Source organism: Danio rerio, chromosome 5 (genome assembly GCF_049306965.1).
Source record: "Danio rerio strain Tuebingen ecotype United States chromosome 5, GRCz12tu, whole genome shotgun sequence".
NCBI classification, from domain to species: domain Eukaryota; kingdom Metazoa; phylum Chordata; class Actinopteri; order Cypriniformes; family Danionidae; genus Danio; species Danio rerio.
The window spans coordinates 74742501-74768393 of NC_133180.1; the positions used below are offsets into that span (position 1 = coordinate 74742501).

The following is a 25893-nucleotide window of genomic DNA, read 5'->3' on the forward strand; positions in this document are numbered from 1 at the left end:
AAATAATGGGTGTGTAAGAATTTAAGAACAGAATTTTTGTGTGTGTGTGTGGGGGGGGGGTATGGGGGAATTATTAGCATGGTAGTAGGTCCTTTGTTTGGCTTTATGTGTTATTAATATGTGTATTATGAGTTTAAAAATCTGAAGTTCTACATTGCATTGCATTTGTTTTTCCTACTTTTTAAGTCAATGGTCACAGGTTTTTAGCATTCTTCAAAATATCTCCTTTTTAGTGTTTAACAGAAGACAGAAACTCATAAAGGTTTGGAATAGAAAAAAACGTAAACATTAATGAAACGTTCTGAGAACAGTAAGATAACATGAAACTTGACTTCCACGGAATTTGTTTTTCCTACAATGGAAGTCAATGGTTACCGGTTTTCAGCATTCTTCAAAATATCTTTGTTTTAGAACTTATTAAAGACCATTCCAAAACAACATTATATAACTTAAAGGGCCAGTTCACCCAAAAAAAAAGAAAAGTTTGTCGTCATTTAAACAACATTTACAAATATTTATGAGTTTCTTTCTTCTGTTGAACATAAAATAAGATATCTTGAAAATTTTTAAAACATGTAACCACAGACGACCATAGTATTTGTTTTTCCTACTTTTTAAGTCAATGGTTACAGGTTTTTAGCATTCTTCAAAATATCTTCTTTTGTGTTCAACAGAAGACAAAAACTCATAAAGGTTTGGAATAGAAAAAAACTTCTTCAACATTAATAGAATGTTCTGAAACACTTCAAATAGTGCATAAATGTTCGTTTTTAGGTGAACTACCCCTTAAATGGAAACGTTAAGGGAACCTAAAATTGTTAGCATGGTAGTAGTTCCTTTATTTAGCTCTATGTTATGAATATGTGTATAATGAGTAAAAAAATCAGACGTTCTACATTGCATACTTGTTTTTCCTACTATTTAAGTCAATGGTTCTCGGTTTTCAACAGAAGACAGAAACTCATAAAAGTTTAGAATAGAAAAACCTTAAACATTAATATAACGTTCTGAAAACAGTAACATTAAACTTGACCACCATAGTATTTGTTTTTTATACATTGGAAGTTAATGGTCACAGGTTTTTAGCATTCTACAAAATATCTTTTTTTTAGTGTTTGGAATCACTTGAGGGAGATCAAATAGTGAGTAAATGCTCATTTTTGGGTGAACTACCCCTTAAATAGAAACATTAAGGGAACCTAAAACTGTTAGCATGGTAGTAGGCCCTTTGTTTAGCTCTATATGTTATGAATATGTGTATAATGAGTAAAAAAATCTGACGTTCTACATTGCATACTTGTTTTTCCTATTATTTAAGTCAATGGTTCTCGGTTTTCAACAGAAGACAGAAACTCATAAAAGTTTAGAATAGAAAAACCTTAAACATTAATATAACGTTCTGAAAACAATAACATAACATGAAACTTGACCTCCATAGTATTTGTTTTTTATACAATGGAAGTTAATGGTCACAGGTTTTCAGCATTCTGCAAAATATCTTTTTTTAGTGTTTGGAATCGCTTGATGGAGATCAAATAGTGAGTAAATGCTAATTTTTGGGTGAACTACCCCTTAAATGGAAACGTTAAGGGAACCTAAAATTGTTAGCATGGTAGTAGGTCCTTTATTTAGCTCTATGTGTAAAATGAGTTTAAAAAAATCTGACGTTCTACATTGCAAAGTATTTGTTTTTCCTACTATTTAAGTCAATGGTTCTCGGTTTTCAGCATTCTTCAAAATATCTTCTTTTTAGAGTTCAACAGAAAACAGAAACTCATAAAAGTTTAAAATAGAAAAACCTTAAACATTAATATAACGTTCTGAAAACAATAACATTAAACTTGACCTCCATAGTATTTGTTTTTTAATCAATGGAAGTTAATGGTCACAGGATTTCAGCATTCTGCAAAATATCTTTTTTTTAGTGTTTGGAATCACTTGAGGGAGATCAAATAGTGAGTAAATGTTCATTTTTGGGTGAACTACCCCTTAAATGGAAACATTAAGGGAACCTAAAACTGTTAGTATGGTAGTAGGCCCTTTGTTTAGCTCTATATGTTATGAATATGTGTAAAATGAGTAAAAAAATCAGACGTTCTACATTGCATAGTATTTGTTTTTCCTACTATTTAAGTCAATGGTTCTCGGTTTTCAGCATTCTTCAAAATATCTTCTTTTTAGTGTTCAACAGAAGACAGAAACTCATAAAAGATTAGAATAGAAAAACCTTAAACATTAATATAACGTTCTGAAAACAGTAACATTAAACTTGACCTCCATAGTATTTGTTTTTTATACAATGGAAGTTAATGGTCACAGGATTTCAGCATTCTACAAAATATCTTTTTTTTAGTGTTTGGAATCACTTGATGGAGATCAAATAGTGAGTAAATGTTCATTTTTGGGTGAACTACCCCTTAAATAGAAGTGTTAAGGGAACCTGAATTGTTAGCATGGCAGTAGGTCCTTTATTTAGCTCTTTATGTTATGAATATATGTATTACGAGAAAAAAAAAAATCAGACGTTCTACATTCTCTGTGTTGTCATTAGATCTTAAAGGCTGTTTTTCTGCGTGACTCTGTGACCTAGAATTGGCCACCCTATGACAGCAATGTAGAAAACTATGATTTGAAACATTTATCATTGCATAATGGCCACTATCTCACATGCTATTTTTAAAGCAGTAGTAGTAGGAAGTGTACAGTGCATTCTGCTCATGTAGTAAGCTTCAATCCTGAACATGGCAACACACTCAGAGGCGGTAGCTAAATATACAATGCTATGCTCCCTCAAATATAATCTGGCTTTGATACGTAGAGATTTTAGAAAAGTAACAGGGACGTTTCTGTGAATGTAAGCGTACTGCAATCCCTCTCTCGACTCAAAAGAGAAGCGGTCTGGTTTATGAGGACGCAGGACATGGCACAGATCAGCACAGCTGCTGACATTCACCAACTTACATCTCTTACATGTATTATTCATCTAAACACGCTATAATGAGAGAGAGAGAGGACGCACAAAGAGGACAGAGAGGGAAGCAGACATGAATTTAAAAGAAATAATAAACAGGACATTTTAAAACTCATGCGTTCTCCCAAAAAGAGCACTTTTTAAGGCAGCATCACATGTATAAACCCCAGAATGCATTGTGGTTAGCAAAAATTAGCTCATAGAAAAATTTAAAAACACCCAAGATAGCAGATATAGTGAGAGAAGATGCTTTTTTTTTTGCAAAGTTCTCCACGTTAATGACGACACAATCCCCATAAATCTATGAGCATTCAGGTTTAAGTCCTCACTTGGATATAAAAACAAGAACACACACCTTTTTAGGATTTCCTATAAACGTTATGATTTTTATACTGTGCAGATGGTATACTCTCATTCATTCATTCATTCATTCATTCATTCATTCATTCATTTTCCTTCAGCTTAGTCTATTTCAGAGGTCGCCACAGCAGAATGAACCGCCAACTGCATATTCTGTCCTCCTAAACCCAATCCTAAAGAAACAATCTGCCTTTTTACACTTTCAAAATACTTAATTTTGTGTGATTTAGAAGCATATTTACACATAGGTATCTCAATTTTGGTCCCCGCAACGACACAATCCCCATAAGTCTATAAGCATTTAGGTTTAAGTCCCCACTCGGATATAAAAACAAGAACACACACAGCTTTATGGGAATTTCCTTTAGACATTATGATTTTTTTTACCGTTTAAACTGCAATTTGGCATTCATTCATTAATTTTGCTTTGGCTTAGTCTCTATTTCAGAGGTTGTCACAGCGGAATGAACCACCAACGGTATATTCTGTCCTCCTAAACCCAACCCTGAAAGCAAACAATCTGCATTTTTAATCTATCAAAATACTTAATTCTGTGTGATTTAGAAGCATATTTACCTATTGGCATCTCAATTTTGATCCCCACGGTGACACAAGTCCCCATAAGTCTGTATGCATTCAGGTTTAAGTCCCCACTTGGATATAAAAAACAAGAACACACACAGCTTTATGGGGATTTCCTATAGTCATTATGCTTTATATACTGTACAAACTGTATATTCTCATTCATTCAGTCAATTTCCTTTGGCTCAGTCTCTATTTCAGAGGTCACCACAGCGGAATGAACTGCCAACTGCATATTCTGTCCTCCTAAACCCAATCCTAAGGAAACAATCTGCTATTTTACACTTTCAAAATACTTAATTTTGTGTGATTTAGAAGCATATTTACACATAGGTATCTTAATTTTGGTCCCCGCAATGACACAATCCCCATAAGTCTATGAGCATTTAGGTTTAAGTCCCCACTCGGATATAAAAACAAGAACACACACAGCTTTATGGGAATTTCCTTTAGACAATATGATTTTTTTACCGTTTAAACTGCAAATTGGCATTCATTCATTCATTTTGCTTTGGCTTAGTCTCTATTTCAGAGGTTGTCACATCGGAATGAACCACCAATGGTATATTCTGTCCTCCTAAACCCAACCCTGAAAGCAAACAATCTGCATTTTTAATCTATCAAAATACTTAATTCTGTGTGATTTAGAAGCATATTTACCTATTGGCATCTCAATTTTGATCCCCACGGTGACACAAGTCCCCATAAGTCTGTATGCATTCAGGTTTAAGTCCCCACTTGGATATAAAAAACAAGAACACACACAGCTTTATGGGGATTTCCTATAGTCATTATGCTTTATATACTGTACAAACTGTATATTCTCATTCATTCAGTCAATTTCCTTTGGCTCAGTCTCTATTTCAGAGGTCACCACAGCGGAATGAACTGCCAACTGCATATTCTGTCCTCCTAAACCCAATCCTAAGGAAACAATCTGCTATTTTACACTTTCAAAATACTTAATTTTGTGTGATTTAGAAGCATATTTACACATAGGTATCTTAATTTTGGTCCCCGCAATGACACAATCCCCATTAGTCTATGAGCATTTAGGTTTAAGTCCCCACTTGGATATAAAAACAAGAACACACACAGCTTTATGGGGATTTCCTTTTAACATTATGATTTTCATACTGTACAAATTGCAAATTTCCATTTATTCATTCATTTTGCTTCGGCTTAGTCTCTATGTCAGAGGCTGCCACAGCGGAATGAACCGCCAACTGTACATTCTGTCCTCCTAAACCCAACCCTAAGGAAACAATATGCATTTTTACACTTTCAAAATACTAATTATGTGTGATTTATAAGCATATTTTACCAATGGGGATTTCAATTTTGTACCCCACGGTGATACAAGTCCCCATAAGTCTGTGTGCAATCAGGTTTAAGTCCCCACTTGCATAAAAAAACAAGAACACACAAAGTTTTATAGGAATTTCCTACAGACAATTAGATTTTTATACTATACAAAACTGTATACTCTCATTCATTCATTTATTTTCCTTCAACTTAGTCTCTATTTCAGAGGTTGCCACAGCAGAATGAACCGCCAACTGTATATTCTGTCCTCCTAAACCCAACCCAACGGAAACAATCTGCATTTTCAAAATACTTATTTCTATGTGACTTACTGTATGAGTTGTTTTTCTAATGAAAACAAAGCAAAGCAACCAGTATCCCCACAAGTATCGCAATACCAGTCCATTTTGACCTTGTGAGGACACTGGTTGGTCCTCACAATGTTAGGAATACAAATAACACACACTAGAGGTTGTCAATGGACAGGATGAATGTGAAAGTCAATCTCTCAGTCACAGTTACATCATATTCATGGCTTCAGTGAGTTTCTTCAGTCTCTTCTTCTCCCTGCAGTCATTTCTCACATCTTTATTCTCTTTCTTGCATGCAGGGTTTTATTTTCTATGGCTCAATTAAATAGGATTGGTTAACATGTTGATTGCTTAGCAACAGGTATTTATATTTAAAAAAATATATGAAAATGCACTGCGGCTACTCAGTTTTTGCTACAGGCTTTACATTCGCATGATGGTCTGTGAAATAGAGTGGGAAACCATTTTAGAACATTAATATGGATTTTAATATTACATTTAATATATAATCAAATTATTATTTGGCCTAAACATTGCTTTATCAAATATTTGGATATGTAAACTGCATGTATTGTTACACTGAATATCATTTAAGCGGATGTCTTCTGTAAATCATGGTCAAAATAAGGCAATGTTATGAATTTAGTTACAAAACAATACAGATTCTAATGTATAGGAACGGGGGTGTCCAAACTTGGTCTGGTCCTAGAGGGTCAATGTCCTGCTAAGTTTAGTTCCAACCCCAATTAAACACGCCTGAACCAGCTAATCAAGCTCTTTCTAGGTATACTAGAAACTTTCAGGCAGGTGCGTTGAAGGAAGTTGGAACTAAACTATGGGACGGTGGTTGGATGCCCCTGGCATAGGAAAACTATACCTGTATCACACCTTTATTGTTTTGACACAAGAGTATTATATGAATGCATATTAATTTTAAAAAGCAATACTATCAAATTCACATTATCATTCATTTTCTTTCGGCTTTTTCCCTTATTTATTAGGGGTAACCACAGTGGAATGAACCACCAACTATTCCTGCATATGTTTTACGAGCCGGATGCCCTTCCAGTTTGCAACCCAGTAATGGGAAACACCCATACACACTCATTCACACACATACAAATTATATTAATCGCACAGCCCTATTAAGGCAGCTGTCAGTTATCAGACGTAACCGAACAAAAGTGAATATTAATTGCAATATCACTGCATTATAGCCCGTCACGTCCAAATCCATCCGTCACATCCGCATTGAAGTGATGTGAGTGTGTGAGACATGTGAAACGCTGGTCTGGATCTGATGGGTTTCAGAGCCTAATCATGGAGAGTGAACAGGAGTTTACTTGGCCCGCCGGTAAAGTCCTTTCCATTTTAAATAGGCCATCTGCCTCCTGTATGTTAGCCAAACCGGCCCTGTCACAGCCACTCTTTACACACACACACACACACACAGGTACACACACACGCACTTATTTTTATCTACGTAATCACAGACTGTGCCAATCCCCAGCCTTTTCTCACTCTCACAGACGTGTGAAGGCTTTTTAAAAAAGCCTTGTTAATATCCATGGAGACGCTCTTCAGTCTGTCTCAAATCGCTCTCTAAAGTTCTGCTTCAAGAGTACATGGCAGAAGCGTTCGCTGCATGCGGCCTCCTCCTCATAACAAACGAGTCTGAAAGCAGACAGCCGATGCATTTGTGCAACACTTGTACCGTCAGTCAGAAGTTTGCATGAAGATCTACCACTTGAGAAGTTTGGGCTGCGTCCGAAATCGCACACTTCCATACTATTCATTCATTTTCCTTCGGCTTGATCTCTAGTTATAGTCTCGCCACAGTGGAATGAACCGCCAACTATTCCAGCACATGTTTTACGCAGTGGATGCCCTTCCAGCCGCAACTCAGTATTGGAAAACACCCATACACTTGCATTCACACCATAGCTGCCAGCAATCGGATCATAAAATTCAGAAGTTTTTATACGGGGGTGCACACAAAGTGAATAGCGAGGGGGAAGGTGCGCGCAAACAGAAGGTCGGGTATGAAGATGGTTGCTCATGGGGCTCTGTGTGCATGGGGACTGAACCAAAAAGCTAGCCGGACTGTACCAAAAAGCTGAGGAGCGGGCGGGGGGGGGCGGATTCCGTGAGTTTTCCGGGAGACAGAACAATAAGGGAGATGGGCGGGGGATGGGACTGAAACTATTTTGTTTATTCAATTCACCTATAGCGCATGTGTTTGGACTGTGGGGGGAACTGGAGCACCCGAAGTAAACCCACACCAACACATTCCATACTACTGTATATAGTATGCAAAAGACTAGAGGTGTGAACCTATACTGGTCTCACGGTTCGGTTTGGTTACGATTATAATTCCATCGATTCGGTTCAATTCGATATCTCGGTGCATCACGGTGCATTGACGATGCTTTCCATACAGTGTTATATTTTGGGGGGTGGCTATAACAAGCTGTCTGTATAAACGCCAGTGTTGGGCAGTAGCGACGCTACAAGTAGTGATGCTACTAGCTTAACTACATTTCTCAGTAGCATGGCGGTAGCATTGCTACTTTCTAAATCAAATAGCTTTTCAGTAGCGAAGCTATTTTATAAGTCAAGTAGTGCAGTAGAGTCCACAAAGCTACATTTACCAATCGCGGACCAATAAGTGACGGCACTTTACCGTTTAAACTGCAAATTGGCATTCATTCATTCATTCGGCACACATAAGTGAGGCCGGTGTGTAGCACGTGAAAGTAAATCCATATGATGGCTAGAATGAGGAATTCTACTTCTTCCTGTTTTACGGTGTTCGACAACAAACATTTTTATGTGTTACTGCCCCCCCTGGTTGGAGATGTCGCCAAACCGAAACTTGCTTCATGACCATACCTCGAGAAGTACATGTTAAGATGCAATAACTTTATATATATATATATATATATATATATATATATATATATATATTATTCCAAAATACTCCCCTTTACTATAGTATTTTAAATGTGTAACACCTGGTTTTATTAGATTTTTTTGTTTTAGCTGTTATAATATAATGTGTTTCTGTTAAGAACAGTATACTATTTACAGTAAATAACTGAACTGAATTATGCCTCATATGTTTCATTGACAGTTTTATTGATCAAGATAATATATGGATTTAAGTGGCTTCGATTTAAAAATAAAAATCGCAAAAATAGCTTGGATGTCGCTAAGCTACTTTTGCCTTGTAGCTTTTAGCTTAGCTTGCTACATTTCCCAGGGGGTAACTTTTAGTGTAGTTAAGCTACATTTTAAGTAGAGTAGCTAACAGCTTAGCTCACTTCATTTTTCAAGTAGCTTGCCCAACACTGATAAACGCACACACACACATAGACACACAGCACCACACTTTCTCTCATTCACACACATACACAAACAGACAGCACCCAACAAACACACACACACTCGCACGCTCTTGCTCGCTCAGGCCACTCCTGTTAAAATTACACTAGAGTTACCGACCTCTCCCACGCTTTATTCGAAAATTTATTCCCGCGCCGCTTGAAATCTGGTCGGGATTCCATGATAATGCACAGGTACAGCCGCGGGAATGCAGACCTATATCCAGAAGTATTGCTGTAACAGCAGGGAGGAAAAGAGAGGAGAGAAAAAGTATCGCCAGTAGCCGAGAGGAAAAGTCACGCCAGCAGGTGAAATGGCCACAGAGAGAGAGAGAAAGTTCACTTTCATTCCCCCAATCGCAGAGAAATAGGGGCTTCTGCTGTAAGACTGTCCAGAAAACACACACACGCAGTGAAATTGTGCACAGTTTCTGCGTTTTTAACTTGTTGGCTTCTGGAGTGTTGTAAATACCTGCGCTCACCTCCCTCGTGACAGAGCGCAAATGAGATAAATGACGTCAGTACATAGTATGAATGAATGAATGAATGAATGGAATTCAGTACCAATCAATACTGAAATTTTAAAAACGTCATTTTCCCACTAACATTTGATCGCTAATAGGTTAGATTTAGGTCATGACGTCCGGTGACCAAAATTCAATGTCTAGCCAGCGTCTGAGGACGATTATTCGACGTCCATATTATATTTGGTTGATTTTAGTTTGTGTTGTAAAGTGACCATAATCCAACGCCGAGCGAACATCTTAAACCAGCATCATACTGACATACAAATACTTCAAGAGTTAGCTGATGATTGATTATAAAGAGTGTTTGGCATGCTTGCTCATAAGATCCTCGAGCCCAGGGCTTCCTCCTGTTTGCAGGGAAAGAGGGGAGTTTGATCTCAGGTGGATCTCAAGAACTCCTCTGCTTATTGCTGCGTTTTCCTTGCTTTTTCTATTTAACAATTCACTCGTCGATCCATCAGCTGATTAATGCATGTTATCCCGTGGATGAGCCTGTTTAAAAATGAAGACACCGCGCGGCTCGATTTGCCGTTCAATAAATGCTTAACTGGCAATTCTCATTTCCAGCAGATGCATCCCTCAAACAGGCAGTTAGATCTGTGAGTGTGAATCTTTCATCCAGTTTTAGGCAATTAACCCAGTTCCTTCAGTCTTGAGCGAGGAAAAGCCTGAAGTCTTTATTCACTCAAATCTTGCCTACAGCTCTCGAATTTACAAATGCTTCCCGCTCATTCCAACTTAGCACTTTATGATAAACACAAACCAGCAATTCTTCCTCCTGTTTCAGATATCAGTATCAGCCTTTTTTTATTCTTCTCCAAAAATCCTTTAATGGGGACCTATTATGCAAAAATCACTTACAAGGGTTGTATATTCACAGCGTGTGACTGTAGCTAATCTCTAAGTGTAAATATGTATTGATTCTACTTTTTATGATCACACTGGCTCAGTTCATATGTTTCTAAATGTTTTAACAGATCAGAGAAAACACATTAAAGATGCTGTATGCAAGTTTGTGACCCTTCTAAAGCATAAAAATACCATAATATGTTTGCAGGTATTTAAGAAACATGCTACATGAAACCCCAGATTAATAAAGGGACTAAGCCGAAAAGAAAATGAATGAATGCTAAGTAGAGCTGGGCGATATGACAAAAAAAATATATATATATATATATAAAGTTTGATTCACGATTCATGACTTCGCTTTTTTTATAGTGTAACTAGTCAACTTAAAACATTACAACAACATGACTGAACTAACATTCTCTTTAAAAGTAACTTGAAAAACCATCTGGTTAAGGAACATTGTATTTCTAATGGCCATGCCATACATACATTGGTCAACAAGATGTAAAGAAATGTAAAACAAATTCACGAGTTAAATATCTTTGCAGAAGATTTGATTAAAAAAATATTTGTGTAAATATTGCAGTTGCAGGAATACAGAGGTATTTTCGCAAGTTTTGCTGAGCCTAGGAAAGATTGGCTGTCAGCTCGGCTTTGACTGTCTTTAGATTGAATGACAGGTTGTAATGCTGCTGCCTTTTTCTTAAAAAGATACAGTGGAAGTAAAGGACTGAACATGGAAAATTTAACCCAAAGTGTGAAGTTGTGGACGTATAGCAGGAGCAAATACAAGCACCAGATGTGAGTCTAATATAAATTAATATATTTAATATATTTTTCTTTTTTTCCCCTTTTAAATACTGATCATTTCATGCGCTTTGCAGCTCTCTCTGTGTTATGCTGCCTGATCTGTCTGGTTTTCAACTAGGTCCGCTAAATGACGTCATGGGGGCGGGTACTTTCATTTTCACTGCTATAGGCCCTCACCTCTGCTCGTGTTCAAACCAAAATATCAGCGCGGTTCGAACTAAGATCGGCGCGGTTTTTCACACGGCAGGTTTTTACATCCTTCATACTAGTTGAGATCGAGTTTATCGACTTGATGAGGGAATATGTCTTGACAATCCATCCACACAGACGTGACTCAGACTAATGCAACAAGTAAAATCCTAGATGACTTCACGATTTAACAGGCAGTCAAGCAGGTCGCACACCAGAAGCGCCGCGACCTGAATTGTGGCTGGGCGGCGCCGGTGTGTGTATAGAAACCTGTTTAGAATTCTAAAATCCATGACGCTGCGTGGTGCTGCGCGGCGCGTCGCCGAGCGGTGCTTCTGGTGTGTGACCTGCTTCATACAGAGTGAACCAAAGCACATTGGTGCCATTATAATATATCAAATAAAAAAATGTGATTTCTCTATTTAATATAAAATTAAATCGTCGTCAAAACGTTAAATCGAATTAATCGAAAAAAATGCCCAGCCCTAAAGCTAAGTGAACATTCTTGTTTATCTGAAAAAAAACGCTGAAGTCAGATATTCAGCTTTGAAAATGTGCATTACGTGCCAGATTGCTGTCTTTGTTTTGGTTCTTTTAACCCGCCCACTGCCAGTTTAGCCAATTATATTTCAGCCCCCGGATTGGTGGAAAACAGCGTATTTCATTCAGTCAGTAAGGAAGGCTTTATAAGCATTAGACACGCAGATTCAGAGTTTCACATGAGGTTATTAATTAGCAAATAAGGTAACACTTTATTTTGATGGTCCATTTGAGCATTAGTAGACTGTCTGCTGAATATCTGTTGATACTGCTCCTTCAACAGACATTTAACAGACTATAAGAAACTTTGTAAGTGTAACGGAAGCCAGCTAGTAAGTGCTGTGCAGGTAAATCTCTAGTGACAAATGCTAGGGGCCATAGTCTTTAGCCTCCTTGGTAGTGCAACCGACTCCCATGCGGAAGAACGCCGGTTCGATACCAGCTCAGAGCAGGTTGGATGGCATAGCACCGGCGGGGTTGTTAAGAGCTACTTAATTTACGATGCTTTTGGAGGTAACATTAAGACCAGCCACACAATAATTTTTACAATCTACTTAAGCTTACGGTGCTTTAGGGAAATGCAGCCCTGGGCCCAGCCTCATTCCCCATATTAGTCCACTAATACAGTTCAGCTGCTGGACTGAATAAGTGAATTAAATGGAGACTGTTTTGTTTGGGTTTTGCTGGTAATAAATTTCTTTCACGGATTAGATTGTCACCTTCTTGGTCAGACCATGTGATAGTTATTTACCTATCATACACCCGGCGCATTGTGGCGCAAGGTGCGACGCAATAGTTGTTTGCTAGTTTCAACTTGGCGCAAGAGTCGTTTTGACGTTTTGCGCCACGCTGTTTAAATAGCAAATGCATTTGCGCTCATATGTGCGCCCATAGGCGTTCTGGTCTAAAAAAGAAGGCGTATTGAGGCGCATTTTTGGGCGTTGCTATTTTGAGGAACTTAAATAGACGGTTCAAATGGATCAGATCAAAGCTGGTCTACTGTCAGAGCGCGTTAGTTGTGCGCCTCGCTTACACATTGCTTAATACAGACAGGATGTACAGCAATACACAAATACCTTTACAAATGAAAAAGAATTAAAATATTAAGGATATATATAGTATATAATAAGGATATATAGCCTATAGGATATAATTATAAAGGATTAAAATATAACAAAACATTATTTTCTAGCCTACATAAATGTAAAAACCAAACTTTCATGCCTTCTTCATCTCGGGAGGCTTTTTCAGTTTATTCAGTTTGCTTTTGTATAATGTTATTATTATTAGCAGAATTATTTATTATATGCATATGTACATTTGTTTTATTAAAAACAAGTTTGGATTTGCCCACCTGTAAGGTATTAGACCATATGGGGCACAGCATGTGCATTTGGATATAACTCAGTTTTTTGAGCACACTTCGTTATTATTGTTCATTTATTAATTTGCTGGAAATTAGAACTGAATTTAGAAATAGTTTTGAAACAAATCTTTGCGCTTAACAAACAAAATTAATTATTTATAGGCTAATGGATGTCTGTGTGTACAAGGGTTCCCTATCCACGAGAGCGAAAGTGAAAGTAGATAATGAGAAGGCTCATCTCTCATTCTCGCGATGTAGATGCTCTTAACTGTTTTCTTGCTAGTGAAGCGTTCAGCTTTTCCACTAACAAAGTCGTCATGTAAATAGCAAATGCACTTATAGCGCAACGCAAATGACTCTTAAAGGGAATGGAAGATGAGACTCTGGTTAGTTTATTCTCAAAACACACCTATAACTCATTAAAAAATAAGCTCAACACTTTTAGTCCATGCGCCGTGGTGCAAAGCTGATTTTTCTGTCCTTAAATTAGCAAAAGTGGATTCCGACACACCCTATTGCTTTTGCGCTCTGCACTTTGCGCATGGATCGTCAAAATAGAGCCCATAGTGTTAAGTTGGTATTCATTTAGTGCTGTGCAAAGAACTGCTTGAAAATATTCCTTTATTCCTTAATAATGTCCCTGTTAATATCAAACTAGAGTTGTTGTCGTTATACTGCCCCCTAGTGTTCATTTTACCTATAAACTGCAGACAAACGTACTGTATGTTTAAGTATGTTTTAATGGTTTTTATGGTAAAGCACATATTTCTAATGAGCCTGTTAAGAGTAAAAAACAGTTCTTCAGAAGTCTTTCGTTGTAAGAAATAGACCTAAAAATAATAAATTCCCATAAGAAGTCTCTCAGTCATAGTTCAGAAATCACATTCACACTTTCATGTATTGAATCTTGGTGTGTCATGTTTGGACATGTAAGAACCAATGACATTTGTTGTGAGCTCTGACATGGATATTTACTAACCGGCCACTTTATTAGGTACACCTGTCCAACTGCTCGTTAGCGCAATTTTCTAATCAGCCAATCACATGGCAGCAACTCAATGCATTTAGGCAGTCAAACATGGTCAAGTCGATCTGCTCTAGTTCAAACTGAGCATCAGAATGGGGAAGAAAGGGGATTTAAGTGACTTTAAACGTGGCATGGTTGTTAGTGCCAGACGGGCTGATCTGAGTGTTTCAGAAACTGCTGATCTACCGGGACATCTCTAGGGTTTACAGAGAATGGTCCGAAAAAGAGAAAATATAGAGTGAGCGACAGTTCTGTGCCACTCCTGTCAGCTGAAATGATCAGATGAATGCTTTGTAGAGCAGTAAAGCTGGAAATTTACTATTACACAAGTCTTTTTTTATATAATATGTATGAGGCACACAAATTGGGATCACATACAAATCAAAACAACAACAACGCAAGTACTGGTATATATATATATATATATATATATATATATATATATATATATATATATATATATATATATATATATATATATATATATATATATATACATATATACATTAGTCCCTTTCATACATACAGACCTTTCCGGAAAATTACAGACAATTTTCCTGAAAGGTGTGTATGTGTGAACAGGCCCTTTTTGAAAATACCGGTAAATTCGTTCTGGCTATTTTCGGAAAGAGAAGTTGTAACATTACCTGTAATTTGCCGGAAAGCAGCGCTGTGTGAACGCAGAAGGAAGATTGCTGGAAAGAGCGCGTGCACGTCTAGAACATGCTGACGTGAGACATCTGCTTTAGCCAATCAGAACAGTCAGACGCATTCACGCCCGCACGGTTTATGAGAACAAAAGCCTTTGAATATTTTTCCAGACACATTTAGCTCCTAGAAATTAGTCAGATAACGTTAATATGTTCATCTTAATGCCAACCGTGTAAATAATTATCGATAAGATGCTTATGATATGGCGTTGTTTGTTTACCTTCAAGCTTTGCGTGTGCCCGTGAAACAGCCCATGAGCGCCAGCACACACACATATCATGAACACCTCAACATGCGAAAGTGTTTCTCTATATGTTTTTATCGAAGTTGTTCACAAAACTGATCCATCCACAGAGTTTGTAATGTAGTTAAATGTTTACAAATACAAGCGCAGCCGTTTAGAGGTCATTTCTGGTTAATGATGTCAGAATTTACCGCTATTTTTGAATGGATGTGTGAATGCTCTTTTTCGGAAAAATTCCGTAACGTCCTCGCCTGTGTGAACAGCAGTTTTTTTACTTTACCGGTAAAGTCGTTCCGGAAATTTTCCATATATTTACCGGTATCACTGTGTGAATGGAGATATTGTTACAACAATTCTGTCTGGTTCTCGCATCTGGTTAACTGATAGCCGTGCGATATTCTGCAAGTCCTTAGCGAAGAAAAACTCAGCGTAATTTTAAACTACACCTGGTCAAATCATTATAAAATTAGTAAGTGACATTTTAAGTCCATCTCTTTCTTTTGTATATTGCACAAATGCCTTGTTGATGCCAGAGGTCAAAGGAGAATGGCCAGACTGGTTCCAGCTGATAGAAAGGCAACAGTAACTCAAATAAGCACTCGTTACAACCGAGGTCTGCAGAAGAGCATCTCTGAACACACAACACATCCAACCTTGAGACAGACGGGCTACAGCAGCAGAAGACCACACCGGGTGCCACTCCTGTCAGCTAAGAACAGGAAACTGAAATTTGCATAGGCTCACCAAAATTGCACCATCTTGCTGTGAGGCAACAGTGCTAACCACTGAGCCACTGTGCCGCCCCTCGAATGATTTTTGACATAAAAGAAACATCAGTCACTTTGACCAAATATAAATGTGCTACATTAGACTTTTTCTGTGTTGTAGGGTCACATTTGATCTCAACACATGGTCCCTGTAAACCCACGTGCTCCATATAAAATAAAAGCACGTTTAAGTGGACTATATTCATAGTGCTTGTTTATATACACTATGCTAATTATTCTCTTTATTCTCCATTTCGACCTGGGGATACTCAACCCGAGGTCCTCAGATTATGCAGAGTCACTGATTGGACCCAAGACCAGCGACGAGATGATCCCAAGGTGCCCATATCCGGGACCAGGCCGTATCCTGAGCATCTGCTGTGGTGGTCATGAGGGAGTGGAGTGTATGAGACTGATTCCAGTGACGCTCCAGGGACAGACGAGTCTTCGCTGAAGCCAGCTTCCAGCCTCCACTGCTGAGACTGCAGCTCTGCACAAGACTTTTGGCCAGCGGAGAAATTAAAATGGTCGTGCCGAACTGAGTCTGGTTCTCTCAAGGTTTTTTTTTCTTCGCTCTCCAATTGGTGAAGTTTTTTTTCCCTCTCCGCTGTCGCCACTGGCTTGCATGGTTCAGGATCTGAAAAGCTACTCATCGATGAATTTGCTCTTCAGTGTTTGGACTCTCAATAATGACTTCAAACCACACTGAACTGAGCTAAACTGAACTGAACTTAAACACTAAAAACTGAACTACCCTGATCCAGTTGCTATGACCATTTATGTGAAGCTGCTTTGACACAATCTACATTGTAAAAGCGCTATACAAATAAAGCTGAATTGAATTGAATTGAATTACTAATGCAACCGGAGTCTCCATCTCATAAAAGTAACAGCAAATAAGAAATAACAAAAGAGTGAGTCAATAATGATTGAATTCCTGGCTGATGAACTTCCCCTTTAAACGGTTGGTGTGGGTTCTGCGTTTCAGAGGTGTCAATGTTAACTCCAATTCCTCTAATAAATAAGGCTGCGCTCTTTAAACACACAAAACCTGACCTTCAAACAAACTGCAATATTTTCTTTGCTAATTTCCACAGATGTAGGTGTAAGTGAAAATCTTGCATGGAGCAGAACCGTAATTTACCCCCCACGGATTAAAATTAAGGTTGAATAAACAAGCTTTTGCAGCACGCAGAGCGCTTCGTACTCAGCACCACTACACATTCAGTTTCGACAGTTTCATCACTTCAGATTTCTGGGCTGCTTGATGACTCAAATTTACAAGAGTTTGAGGGGGGAAAAGTGGTTTTCGTGAGAGATTTGTGATTTATTCACAGCTTTTGTTGTCAGTAATGATGGAGATTGATAAACAAGGGCTGTTTGTGGTGCCGTTCATCCACACTTGATTTGGTACGATTAGCCAAATCCTGTTATTTTCAGCTATCGCAAAACATATTAACAGTCATGCTAATGAGTATGAGGGAGATTTTTTTTTTAACTGAAATGATTGGATGAACGCTTTGTAGAGGAGTAAAGCTGGAAATGTACTTTTACACAAGCCTTTTTTTAAATTATATAATGGAAAAGGGACGCAAATTGGGATCACGTACAAAGAAATCAAAACAACAAAGAACAAATAAAAAAACAACAACAACAATGCAGTCAGGTACTGGCAGGTGCGTGTGTTTGCACGCACAGATAACTGGGTGGACAGGTCAGAGTATTCATTCATTCTCTTGTCGGCTTAGTCCCTTCATTAATCCAGGGTCGCCACAGCGGAATGAAACGCCAACTTATCTAGCAAGTTTTTACGCAATGGATGCCCTTCCAGCCGCAATCCATCTCTGGGAAACATCCACACACACATTCACACACACACTCATACACTACGGACAATTTAGCCTTCCCAATTCACCTGTACTGCATGTCTTTGGACTGTGGGGTGAAACCAGAGCACCCGGAGGAAACCCACACGAACGTCAGGAGAACATGCAAACTCCACACAGAAACGCCAACTGAGCCGAGGCTCGAACCAGAGACCCAGCAACCTTCTTGCTGTGAGGCGACAGCACTACCTACTGCGCCACTGCCTCGCCGGGTCAGAGTACATACATAAGAGAAAAAAATCTATAAATAAATAAATAAATATATAGTGGCTGATAGCGGTGCGATATTCTGCAATATCAAAACTTGTACAGCCTCTTTTACTCCGCCCACACGAGTGGCAAGCAGAGGAATACAGTTTGACAAATATTGCAGCTGTTGTACTTTCGAGGCTTTTTCAGACGAGAATGTAGTTATTTAGATTGCATATATGCAGTTTATTTATAAGGACAGTGCCTATTTTAACGATTTATAATATCGGAGATACAGCACGCATCCATCAGCCTGTCATACTGAGCAGAACAAAGACGGTTGACGTTCCGCCACAAGACTAATACTTCTTCAACGTACTACTACTAATACTAATACTATAACAATGACCACCACTACAACGTCTACTCCTACTACTACTGACACTACTACTACTACTACTGATATTGCTAATACAACAACGACTAATACTACTACAATGTCTACTACTACTACTACTGATGCAACTACTACAACACTGACTTATACTACAAAAACGTCTACTACTACTACTACTACTACTACTATTACAGATACTACTACTACTACAACAACGTTTACTACTACTGATACTACTACTACAACAACAACAACGATTACTACTACTACTGCTACTACTACTACAACAACAACGATTACTACTACTACTGATGCTACTACTACAACAACAACGATTACTACTACTACTGCTACTACTACTACAACAACAACTAATACTACTACAATGTCTACTACTACTACTGATGCTACTACTACTACAACAACGACTACTACTACTACAATGTCTACTACTACTACTGATGCTACTACTACTACAACAACGACTAATACTACTACAATGTCTACAACTACTACTGATGCTACTACTACTACAACAACAACAACAACAACGATTACTACTACTACTGCTACTACTACTACAACAACAACGATTTTTACTACTACTGATGCTACTACTACAACAACAACGATTACTACTACTACTGCTACTACTACTACAACAACAACTAATACTACTACAATGTCTACTACTACTACTGATGCTACTACTACTACAACAACAACTAATACTACTACAATGTCTACTACTACTACTGATGCTACTACTACTACAACAACGACTAATACTACTACAATGTCTACTACTACTACTGATGCTACTACTACTACAACAACAACAACAACAACGATTACTACTACTACTGATGCTACTACTACAACAACAACGATTACTACTACTACTGCTACTAATACTACAACAACAACGATTTTTACTACTACTGATGCTACTACTACAACAACAACGATTACTACTACTACTGCTACTACTACTACAACAACAACTAATACTACTACAATGTCTACTACTACTACTGATGCTACTACTACTACAACAACGACTAATACTACTACAATGTCTACTACTACAACTGATGCTACTACTACTACAACAACAACAACAACAACGATTACTACTACTACTGATGCTACTACTACAACAACAACGATTACTACTACTACTGCTACTACTACTACAACAACAACGATTTTTACTACTACTGATGCTACTACTACAACAACAACGATTACTACTACTACTGCTACTACTACTACAACAACAACTAATACTACTACAATGTCTACTACTACTACTGATGCTACTACTACTACAACAACAACTAATACTACTACAATGTCTACTACTACTACTGATGCTACTACTACTACAACAACGACTAATACTACTACAATGTCTACTACTACTACTGATGCTACTACTACTACAACAACAACAACAACAACAACGATTACTACTACTACTGATGCTACTACTACCACAACAATGATTACTACTACTACTGCTACTAATACTACAACAACGACTAATACTACTACAATGTCTACTACTACTACTACTGATGCTACTACTACTACAACAACGACTACTACTACGTCTACTCCCACTGATACTACAAAGATTGTCTACTACTACTTATACTACTACTACTACTATTACAATGTCCACTACTACAGCAACGACAACACTTTTACACAATTCTAAATGCAAAGTAAATCCACTGCGTGGTCCCTGAAAATCAGTTACCATTTCAGAAGCCTCCATTTAAGAGTTCTTATTATATAAATTATACTTTTAATGTAAAACGACTTTCAAGAGTTCACACTAAATTTAGATTTAAAGCAGTTGCTGAACTTACATATCTAAAAAATATTCCTGCCTTACTTTTTTTTTGTTGTTAAATCAAATGTTTATTTTTAGTCATATCAACGTAAATCAGTCAAACTGACTAAACAGTCATTCATTAATTTACCTTTAGCTTTGTCCCTTTATTAATCAAGGGACACCACAGTGGAATGAACCGCCAACAGCGGAAGCCCTTCCAGCTGCAACTTAGTATTGGAAGCATCCATCCATACTCATTTACACACACACACACTACGGCCAATTTAGTTCAACCAATTCACCTATAGCGCATGTGTTTGGACTGTGGGGGAAACCGGAGCACCAGGAGGAAACCCACGCCAACACGTGGAGAACATGCAAACTCCACACAGAAATGCCAACTGACCCAGCTGGGACTTGAACCAGCAACCTTCTTGCTGTGAGGCGACAGTGCTACCCACTGAGCCACCGTGTCGCCCATCTTCACTTAATATTCTAATGATTTTTGGAATAAAAGAAAAGATAATAATACATTTAATAATAATTAATAATTTTGACCCATATAATTGTTTTTGCCATTGTCAGAAACACACCCCTGCAGCCTAAAACTGTCCTTTGTCAGATATTTACTTCAAAGCACTGTTACATTATGAGAGGAACACATTTTCAGACTATTATTTCATAACTCCGGTGTTACTAGGTTAACGAGTGAACTATAACTGATGGTTTTTCTGCTTTCAGTGTACAGTAAAGTGACCTCAGAGGTATAAACCGCCGCAGAGTCTGTACCCGCTGCGCATTCTGACAGAACACTTGATCTTCTGAGCCTCGACTTGAACTCCAGCCACAACCACACATCTCATCAAGACATATCTGCGCAGACTGAGATTTTGCATACATGTGTGCAACTACTATTCCATCCCAACCCTGTCCCTGAAGACACACCAACAGTACATACCCACATAGCAAAATTTCTCTGGCCCAGCTCTGGCCCACACAATCAGGTTTTGCTTGGCCCACATGCCGCAGTGAATTACGGTACATGACTGGACCAAATCTGGCTTCCAGACAAGAGCCAAACATGGACCATATCTAGGCCAAGTCTCAGCCAAGTTAATAACTCATAACTGGGCCTGAACTGGGCCAGATAGGTTGGTGTGTCACGATTGCAATGAAATTGATAAACCCATGGAGTGATGCGCTTTAGGCACACTATGGGCACGCTTTTTCTCAAAGTGACCTGATTGGTCGAATTTTTTTTCTTTACTCAAAAATTATTTTAGTGTATTTTAAATGTGGGTCAAGACTGGCCAAACTCACATGGCCCACTTTCAAATTTTTAAATCTGGGCCAAATACTACGTTTTTCATCTGGCCCAAATCTTGTGTGCCCCCTTAAAGACGGTGCCACCTCTGCCAAACCCGGGCCATGTTTGGCCCACATGCTGTATGCCAGTGCTGGATGAATGCCTGCTGTGCCAGCTCAATGACTGTAAAAAATATGGACGACGCGACAGCCCTTTTTCCCATTGAACGCCTTGAGGGCAAAACGCCTGCTTGACGGGCACAAACTGTCGCAAAAGACTGCTGAAATTGGAGCCAGACATGCGCAGAAGGATTGTCTGATGGAGCCAGAGGAGGAGCCGCGAAAATGAGCGGAGTCGAGCTTCCAATCAAACGCTTTATGTAAAATCAACCACGCCCCCCGAACTTCTCAGCATGCGTTTGCTGTCATATCAACACAAATGGATGTAATAACATTAACAAATATGAGGGTTTTATATATTCAATCGCGCCAGCTCCAGGCCGCAGCGCATAACTTACTCGCGGCGTCGCGGGCTGATTCCGGCTCGCATGCGGCAGCGCCGGCTCGCTCGGCCGCCGCATGTGGCTCGATTGACTCGGGCTGGAATTGGGTAGTGAGTCCAGGCATCCGGAGTAGGTCCAGCAGAGGTAACATTAGTCAGTCTGAGCTCTAAGAGATAAGTCTCCGGCAGGCGAGAATCTAGCCGGAACTGTGTTTTGCTATCTGGGTGGCTAGGCGTGTATCAGCAAACTAATAAAGCCTGAAAAAAGCCCTGAACTTAGCGAATAAACAGTGTTCCACCAGGATCATGTATGTCAGAAACTATAGTTTACTGCTGAACTCATTTTGTCATGGTAAAATAACACAGAAATCGAATAATAACATTTCAGTCTACTTCAGTCTCCTGCCGAAGCTCAGACGCCGCGCTTTGAGAAACTGTCAATCACAGCTGTCAATCACGATGACACGCCCAGCATTAAATTACTGCTAAAAACAAACTGTTTACAAAAATGAAGATCTGCACCTATTTCAGCACAATAACCAGTGCCTTAATCGACCAGAACCATCTTTCGGGACATTTTATTGCAAGTGTAATTTTTTTTTTTTATTTGGGCTCAAGTCTCCTTCATTAACACGGAGGAGGCGGGCTTTATGACTTGTACTGCAGCCAGCCCCCAGGGGGCGATCTAACGGCCGAAACCTTCACTCAAACGTAGGCTTGCGGCATACTTTTGCCAGCTTTATGCCAAATCTGGGCCAGAATTCTTTGCTACTAGGGTATTTTGGACGTCTCCCTTATCTGACCCATTAGCTTCCGGTTTTGGAGTCGCTTCTAATGTTCTCATGAGTTGATTCCGGTGTGTTTGATTATGAAGAGGTTGAAAATGTGTACTGTTGGCGTGCCTTCAGAAACAGGGTTGGGAAACACTGTTCTAAACATCAAGTTTTCCTCTAAAAAGTGTATATCACAAACCTGCTGCATTGACAAAATTATAAAGCGCCTGAAACAAAGACTTTAAAGCTGCTGTAGCTGCGTGATGCGAACAGCACCAAGGTCAATGATACTTCTGCGATTCATTTACTGGTGAAACCGGTTTTAAATTCATTTAGTAACGAAAACCTGTTTTGAATTCATCGCAACTTGAGTTTTAACACATCTGCCAAAAGAATTAATCTAAAGATAATATTATGTTGTATGGCTGCACAATATATTAGTTCTGCATGGATATTACAATGTTCATTCATTCATTCACTATCCTTAGGCTTAGTCCCTTTATCAATTAGGGGTCGCCACAGCAAAATGAGCCGACAACTTATCCAGCATTAGTTTTACAGTGGATGCCCTTCTAGCTGCAACCCAGTACTGGGAAACACCCATACACTCTCATTCACACAGACTTATACACTACGGCCAATTAAGTTTATTTAATTCATTTATAGCGCCTGTTATATGGAGTCATTACAAACTCTAACAAATGGAGTGTGAATTATATGAGTGAATGTAAAGTAGGATCTTAAGCAATACACAAATACACTTAATTGAAAATGTATTTACATACAAAGAACATATTTTGGAGCAGGAAGCATAACACCGTGATATACACTCATTGGCCACTTTATTAGGTACACCTGTCCAACTGCCCCTTAATGCAAATTTCTAATCAGCCAATCACATTGCAGCAACTCAATGCATTTAGGCATGGTCAAGAAACAATGTGGTGTCATTATGGAGCAAAATCTCTGAGGAATGTTTCCAGTAACTTGTTGTATCTATGCCATGAAGGATTAAGACAGTTCTGAAGGCAAAAGGATGGTCCAACCCGGTACTAGTAAGGTGTACCTAATAAAGTGGCCGGTGAGTGTATTTATCCAAGGGTCTGTTGTCTGTCTGTTTATCCAGCTGGGTCAGTTTCTGTGTGGAGTTTGCATGTACTCCCTTATGTTGGCGTGGGTTTCCTCCAGGTGCGCTATGAATGAATTAGGTATATCTAAATTGTCCGTAGTGTATGTGTGTGAATGAGTGTGTATAGATGTTTCCCAGTGTTGGTTTGCAGCTGGAAGGGCATCCACTGCGTAAAACAAATGCTGGATAAGTTGGCGGTTCATTCCGCTGTGGCGACCCCAGATTAATAAAGGGACTAAGAAGAAAAGAAAATGAATGACTATTTTGCAGAATAGCAGAATGCTGCAATGTGGATTTCTTTCCAAAATCGTGCAGCCCTATTATGTCGCATCAAAAAAGCTCCATTGAAATACAGCGAGAGACATTTATTGGTCACCATGAGGCAGATTCATCCACTGTCACAGTCTGCAGAGCCAGATTTGGCTCAATCTCAGTCACCACAGGGAGAGATCCAGTTTCAGTCCATCTGAAGAGGCTTTCAAAGGGTAAACCTCTTCTGCGCACACATGCACACACACACAGATTTGTTTTTCTGAATTGTGGGGACATTTCATTAGTTTCCATTGTATTTATAGACCATTTTGCCATTAGTATCTGGATGCAGCCTGCATGATGCTCATGAGCAGAGTATGGCCAGGGTGGGTTGGACCCCTTTAAATGCTACAAATTTTACAACAGGCTTAAAGTAAAATTCCGTATGATAGTAAAGCTAGTCTCCTGTGAGCAATATGACAATGGAAATACAGTTTGTACAGTATAGACCATTTCAATGCGGTGATGTCATTGGAACGTGAACATTTTGTGAATTATCAAACTATTTCATAGCTATAAAGAGAGGCAAATCAAAAATAACCTAATGTTAAAACACCTATCATAACATTATTTATCAATAATAATAATAATAATAATAATAATAATGCATTTTATTGAAAGGCGCCTTTCATGACACTCAAGGTCACCGTACAGTACAGCTAGAACAATCAATTCAAATAAAAACACAATAAAAACAATAGAAAAAGTAGCACTTAATATTGTCAATGTCAAATTTAAAAAGGCAAATTTGATCCACTGAATTTTTGGAAGCAAATTTTTAACTGAAATAAAATGACCTGAAAATTGTCTTTTGAATATTATACATGAAATCTGGAAATTGAATATGAATTATTAAATTGTTAAGTATGTAATCATGTTTGAAATATTTTTAGTTGAAATGTACACAGCTTAAGAAAACAGCTGTGTTGAATTTCAGGCCCTAAAAATACAAACCCTGGCCATCCAAGTCATTAAAATGCAATCAGTTGTTAATTAAATGTACTATTTTATTCAGCTTGTGTTATTAGATAAGCTTTTTATTCCAATACAATTGGCATTGATTTTGTTCCATACTTAATAAGTGTTTAATGTGTTTAAAGGCTTAATAAGTTAGGGTAGTTAGGCAGGTCTTTGTATAATGATGGTTTGTTCTGAATACAATTTAAAGAAAATGCTTAAGGGGGCTAATAATATTGACCTTAAAATTGTTTTTTTTTAAAGAAAAACTGCTTTTATTCTAGCTGAAACAAAACAAATAAGACTTTCCCCAGAAGAAAAAATATTATAGAAAATCCTGTGAAAAATTCCTGAATCTGGTAAACATCAATTAGGAAATATTTGACAATGAAAAATAATTCTGATTTCAACTGTACATCACACAAACAACCACACAAACACACACACACACACATACACACAACCAGTTCATCTTCAGAGAGAGCATCAAACCCAAACCTTCAGAGCGCTTGCACACTGACACGTGCAGCTTATCAGTGATCACGTACACACGCACACACACACCTCTACAAACACAGAGAAACCTTCTCTATCGCTCGTCTCTCCAGCCCACTTCATATTGTCTGATTCTGTCAGCTGACAAGAGCAGGCGCCTGCT

The 25893-nt window shown here is 38.4% G+C and overlaps 1 protein-coding gene and 1 long non-coding RNA gene across 3 annotated transcripts in view; one reads left to right on the top strand and one right to left on the bottom strand.

Moving 5' to 3' along the window:
- Positions 1 to 25893, bottom strand: part of dlg4a (discs, large homolog 4a (Drosophila)) — a 226871-nt gene that overhangs the window by 190041 nt on the left and 10937 nt on the right. The gene's annotated exons all lie outside the window — the stretch shown is intronic.
- Positions 1111 to 7424, top strand: LOC141385687 (uncharacterized). The gene is made up of 3 exons (XR_012406548.1): positions 1111 to 1475; positions 1892 to 3636; positions 4304 to 7424. It is a non-coding gene; the product is annotated as an uncharacterized lncRNA (long non-coding RNA).